Source organism: Periplaneta americana, chromosome 2, assembly GCF_040183065.1.
Source record: "Periplaneta americana isolate PAMFEO1 chromosome 2, P.americana_PAMFEO1_priV1, whole genome shotgun sequence".
Classification (NCBI taxonomy): Eukaryota; Metazoa; Arthropoda; class Insecta; order Blattodea; family Blattidae; genus Periplaneta; species Periplaneta americana.
The window spans coordinates 27,501,469-27,507,641 of record NC_091118.1 but is presented as its reverse complement, the minus strand read 5'-3'; the positions used below and the strand labels follow the sequence as shown (position 1 = coordinate 27,507,641).

Genomic DNA, 6,173 nt, shown 5'->3' with positions numbered 1-6,173 from the left:
TTTTAACGTAGTACACCCCACGTAATGGATCAGTCCAACCACCCCTTCAATATAGACTCCTCTATACCTGCTAATTCAGGATAAGAGTGGCCTTGTGGTAGACTACACGGAAACTAAAAGTAAAGTAAATCAATGGTGCTACAGCCCATGAAGGGCCAAGACCGACTGCTGACCTCACGTCCACATGGCGACGCAGAGGTGAACGATCATACATGGAAACTACATCAGATAAATAATTTCAAGGGAAAAATTGTTCCAGGTGACGTCACTGTGTACGTTAACAGAAAACCACAATTCCAAGTCACACAGAGTTTGTGTGCACTCGATGTGGGTCTCTGGCGTTTCGTCAGCCCACGCGAGTTGTGTGGATATAAACGGAAAAGTTGAGACGGTGTCGGGTGAAGTTCCTGGGTAGCTCAGTTGGGAGAGCGCTGGTACGTTCAACCAGAGGTCCCGGGATCGATACCCGGCCCCGGAACAATTTTTCCCTTGAAATTATTCAAATCTGCTTTACAGGAAGCTTCACCTGAAAGACTAGATTTGTACATCAGATAAAATAATTAAAGTGTACAACTTAGAAAAAAATTATGTAAAATTTAATTTAATTACTAGTCTAAATATTAAGTAGTACAAAACCTCTTTTTCCTACTAAGGTAATTATGTAAGATCAATTTTTAGGGCATTTTTAAGGGCATTTTTTAAAGAATTTTAGGTCATAAATGCATTGTTTTAGGACATTTTTTCATGATTTATGGGTCATCAAAATCCTAGCCCTATTGATGTTTAACGTGGGGGAACCGGAGATCCCCGAGAAAAACCTCAACTGTGACCAAGTTTGTCACAACTGTCATTTTGGAATTTTTCAAAAAAATTCAGGTCTCCATTATGGGAAGTGGCAGCAAAACGACCAATATTCGAACTGTAACGTAGTTGCTGGGAACGACTGTAGTGCATTTATTGCTCTGGTGCAGCTTTATTATAGGGACAATGCCGTGCGCGATAACAACACTTGTTATGTCGGAAAAGAAAAAGAATCTCAGAGTGACAATATTATTATTCTGAAAGTGAAGGATAAATCACGCTCACTTGTTTCAGCTGTCAGGACGACAATGTGAACTGCAGATGCGCTGTGAGGCAGGTCAGAACGGGGACAAAGAACTTGGCTCTCAGCTAAACAAACGCCGGCAGACCCCCCTGTGCGGTCAGTCCTCACCTGCCACGCCCGTCGGTGGTCCAGCCTTCGAATAACATGTGTCGACCCTCTGACTTGGTGCACTACACTGAATTCCAAAAAAGAAAAATACTGAAGTAAACAAAAGGGTGGAGTTTTACCACCTACAGTTGTACCAAGTCTTACGTGTTCTTCTATTGGCTAGTGTTGACATACACGCTAGAAAATAGTTCGCAAATCCTTATCGACATGTTGATCGTTACTGATAATTTAAACAGAAGTGAAATATGACAAAATCATGAATCGAGATTCGTAATAGGTTCAGAATGCAGATATGAGTTATTAGAAATCCATTCTCACAAACAGTAATATACGTTACAAGAGCGGTATGTTGACGTTTTCGTGTTCCAGGAAAAGATTGAAAAAGCGAAACGTAGTTGAGCTTTTTTAATTTCCGAGAACATGAAAACAAACATACCGCTCGTGTATCGTACATTATTTTGTGCGAAAATCGTTTATTACATACCTGAAAGAGGAATTTCTAATTAGTTGCAATGAAATCTCCATCTTGGTTTCTGTTCAATGACGGCAACTTCGGAAAACAAATATATCTATCTTCAACATTGTTGCTTTAAAATGTTTTCTGTGTTTACTATACTCCAGCAGGCCGTGATATACATATGTCTTTTTTTCCCCAGTCTATAAATGCGAACTTAAAACAAACGGTAAGGTTATGTAATGATTTATTTTTCATTTTAATATTTTAACAATATTATTTATATAACATATTGCAGTAATAACATCGGCATCTGGAATCTTGTTGATTTTTTCACGGCTTCCTTAATGTTACTTGCATCACGAATCCAGTAACTTTAGTGGAGTTGTAGAGTTTACCCAATTTTTGCAAATATTTAAAAACAATAATTAACAGTGCAATTTAGGTGAAATTGCAGTGGTAAGTTTCCAATTTATAATTATTACTATGTTAAACGTCTCTAAAAATAATATGTTAAAAGCCTAAAGCAGTAAATTGAATGTCGCGCTTAAGCGGTAAGAAGAGGGAAATTGTTATGTGTGTTACGTTGGGAATACTGAATGTGGTATTTCACACTTACCGCGTATTGGTTCTGTGCGGAAGACAAGCAAATACGCACGATCTCGCACAAAAGAATATTAACTAGGTATGTAAAGTAGGCGGGCTTCCTTTAGGCCGTACCGTTGCATTTCATGCAACTAGAATCTGCGTCACAACCTAACATAACCTATACAATTTCACTCTTTCATAACATAACTCTAAAAAGTTATCTCTCCTGTATACGTGCCAAAGCATATACACATTATTAATACATTATGTTACTTTTTAAACAACGTGACAGCACTAGTGCCGTCTAAGAGAAAAGGAGCTCTGGCGCCTTCAACATTGCGTGACATTGGACTGGTCTCGCAAGTACGGATTACCGAAGGCAGGAATGAGAATCAAACACTGCGATAAGGAAGAGCGGGCGAGAGGAAAGGTCACGAGATAACTTGAATTATATTCAAGAGTACATTTGGAAGAGAAATGACATCAATAGAATCAGTCTTGCGTTATGATAGATACAATACGACTTTAGTTTGTTCCATTGCATGTGAATACGTGTCTTGTATCGCACGGTATTATTAATTCATTCGTAAATATATATTGCGCGTTTAATTAGCTTCGAATTTTTCTCTTGCTACGTTCTTTATTTCCACAGCGATGTTCTCATTTGTTCATCTTCTTGGAAGAGACAGTACTTCTATCGGCTCGCACCTCTCCCTCCTCGGTGTGCCTACATACACACGTCAAAACAGACAGCAACGCCACCATTGCTTTTCGGTAATCGTTTCTTGCGCGAGCTATATCCATCTATCCAACTAAGCATCAATCTGTCAAGCATCTACCCAGCCACCCATCCACCTACCTACCTATCAACCAATCTATCTGTTTATCTGTCTGTATATCTATTATGTTTTTCTTCAAATCATTAGTGAAGTAGCATTACCCTTTATACAGTAGATTGTTTCCTCAAATAATGATATCCTTGAACCGTAGCAATTAATAATTTTTCCACCGCACGAAATATTGACTGTGCTTGAATACGACACTTTCTCTTGGCATTCTGCCCATGTGTGCATTGCAGGATCTCGTAGTGACAAATTTAAGATTCAAGTTACACATACAATGCATAAGAGACAAAAATCTACACTGAAATTTCACCCGCAAACAAAACATCTGTTGTGTCACTGGCAAAGAGAAGGGAAAGTAGAAGAAGAAAAAAACATGTTTCCGCCCGGGATCGAACCGGGGACCTTCCGCGTGTTAGGCGGATGTGATAACCACTACACCACGGAAACCACGAAACATTGCTTTATTGAGAGTGAAGAAGTTTAGATATCTTATAAAAAAAAACAACAAAAAAAAGGACGTACTTCCTACGGAAACTTGGAGTAATATAATGAAAAACAAAAAGAAATTAATTCGTAAGTACAGAATAGTTCAGATCTCGCTCGTTCCATTATCCAGAACAAACACTAACCTTCAAAGTTTTTCTTGACTTGCTTATTTATTCTGATGAAATATAAAGCAGTTCGTAACAAAAATAATGTAATAATTTTTTTACTTGATTATTTAACGACGCTGTATTAACTACGAGGTTATTTAGCGTCGATGGAATTGGTGACAGTGCGATGATATTTGGCGAGATGAGGCCGAGGATTCGCTATAGATTACCTGACATTTGTCTTACGATTGAGGAAAACCTCGGAGAAAAACCCGGCCAGATAATCAGCCTAAGCAGGAATCGAACCTGTGCCCGAGCGCAGCTCCGGATCGACAGGCAAGCGCCTGAGCCGACAGAGCTACGCTGGTGGCTCAAATACTGTAATAATAACAGCACTGAAATAATAACACAAAGTAATATTTATGGTACCGGTAATACAGTAATATAATTTGCATGTGGGCTACGTAAAAATATGAAAACCAATCAAATAAGCCGCCAAAATACTTTAAAAAACTGATACCAAAAAAGAAAATGTATAAAACAAATATTAGAAGGGGTAATAATAATAATAATAATAATAATAATAATAATAATAATAATAATAATAATAATCCGTGGCGCTACAGCCCGTGAAGGGCCTAGACCGACCACCCGGCTGATGGCCTCACGCCCACATGCCGAAGCAGAGGTGGACGATCACCCAACCAGAATGGAGGTATCGTGTGGTTAGCACGACGGTCCCCCAGCCGTTATAGCTGGTATTCGCAACCGGATTTCGCTACCTATCGTATCTCCCCAAGTGCATCACGATGCTGGGTGGGCACCGGTCCCATACACTGGCCGAAATTTCATGAGAAAATTTCTTCCCCCATGAGGACTCGAACCAGCGCGCATTCCGTAACGCGAGTCCTAGGTATTAGAAGGGGTGACAATGAGATAGTTCAAAGACACACTTTTAACAAAAATTATTTTTTGTGCAAGCTCACTTCTTACACATATGAGGAAGCTGGTAGCAAAATATTATAAAAATTACGTAAGTATACGCCGAAGAAATTATAATACCGCACCTAATAGCACTGGAGTCTAAACTTTCAATGTAAAATATTGTCTGTGTGGCTTAGGACTATATCATTCTCACCCCCTTATATCTTAGTCACAAAATATGTACTCACCCAAGAATCAAGCTGCGTCCATTATTATTCCTCCTTCATTCACATCAATGACTTAGCCCCAACCATAAAATAATAAATTTATCCCAGTTAATCTTACTTTCTGATGATGATCAGCATAAGATTAAAAAAGAAACAAGGGAACGATTTTGATTTCTTTTAAAGACTATTCGCTCTTTTGGGTTTTTTTGGGTCCCATAAAGTCTCTTACCTTTTAATTTAATTTTATTTTATTTTAACGTCTTTTCTTAACTTTTAGGGCATTTTCATGTAAATTTAAGGGAATTTTATTGGTCACTTCAAAGCTATTTTTAAGTCATCAACATCCGCTCTCTACTTATGAGTATAGGCTATATTCTTACTCTGATTTTCGTTCTACTATATTAAAAATCAAGATACTTCTATCAGTACCGGTACTAATCAGAACATTCACAATTTCAATACACAAATCAGATATCGATTTGTTGTTCGTCTCAGCTGTTACAAAAAGAATTCACTATTCATGTATTACAATCTTTAATAGATAACAGTAAAGTCATCCCCATCACAGACCATGGAGATCCAAAGAGTGGTGGAAGGTTAAGGCTCCCACCTGTACAGACAATCGGTATTAATGGCAGTAGGGATGCCAGTCCTACGTGCTCGCCGCCTTTATACCCATAGAAATACTTCTGGTACTCATTTCTGTCAAAGGCTGAGTAGACCATAGGGCCATAGTGCGGCCGGAAGCATTCGATCAATGAAGAAGATCTATGATCTCATCGGAAATCGAACCCGCGACCTTCCGGCTTGCAACGTTACCACGCGCCCCACAATCTTCAATGCACTTTGAAGGTTCAAGAGAAAAATATTGAAACAGAATTAATAACATTTCTCCATGGATGTTAATGAGAATAATATTCCTATTCAATCAGATCTTCACCAAGATTTCTTTTACAGCTGTTTACAACTTAATTCGAACTTTACTTTCACCAAAAGAGCACACTTTCAACGTTTCCGTGGTCTAGTGGTTATCACATCCGCCTAACACGCGGAAGGTCCCCGGTTCGAGCCCGGGCGGAAACACTACTCTTTTATCTTTCATAGATGTTAATGATAATAGCAATCCTAATCAATCAGATCTTCACCAAGATTTCTTTTACAGCCGTTTACAATTTAATCCGAACTTCACTTTCACCAAAAGAACACTCTCTCACCGTTCCCATGGTGTAGTGGTTATCACATCCACCTAACACGCGGAAGGTCCCCGGTTCGATCCCGAGCGGAAACATTTGTTTTCCATCTCCTGTGGTTACATTCTTCATCTTGATT

General features: G+C 38.9%; 3 non-coding genes across 3 annotated transcripts; 2 read left to right on the top strand and 1 right to left on the bottom strand.

Annotated features, from left to right (window-relative positions):
• Positions 1 to 3,474: 3,474 nt before the first annotated feature.
• On the bottom strand, positions 3,475 to 3,547 carry TRNAV-AAC (transfer RNA valine (anticodon AAC)). The gene has a single exon. It is a non-coding gene; the product is annotated as a tRNA-Val (tRNA).
• A 2,307-nt stretch (positions 3,548 to 5,854) lies between these two features.
• TRNAV-AAC (transfer RNA valine (anticodon AAC)) lies at positions 5,855 to 5,927 on the top strand. Its single transcript has one exon. It is a non-coding gene; the product is annotated as a tRNA-Val (tRNA).
• Positions 5,928 to 6,059: 132 nt separating this feature from the next.
• On the top strand, positions 6,060 to 6,132 carry TRNAV-AAC (transfer RNA valine (anticodon AAC)). Its single transcript has one exon. It is a non-coding gene; the product is annotated as a tRNA-Val (tRNA).
• The last annotated feature ends 41 nt before the right edge of the window (positions 6,133 to 6,173 follow it).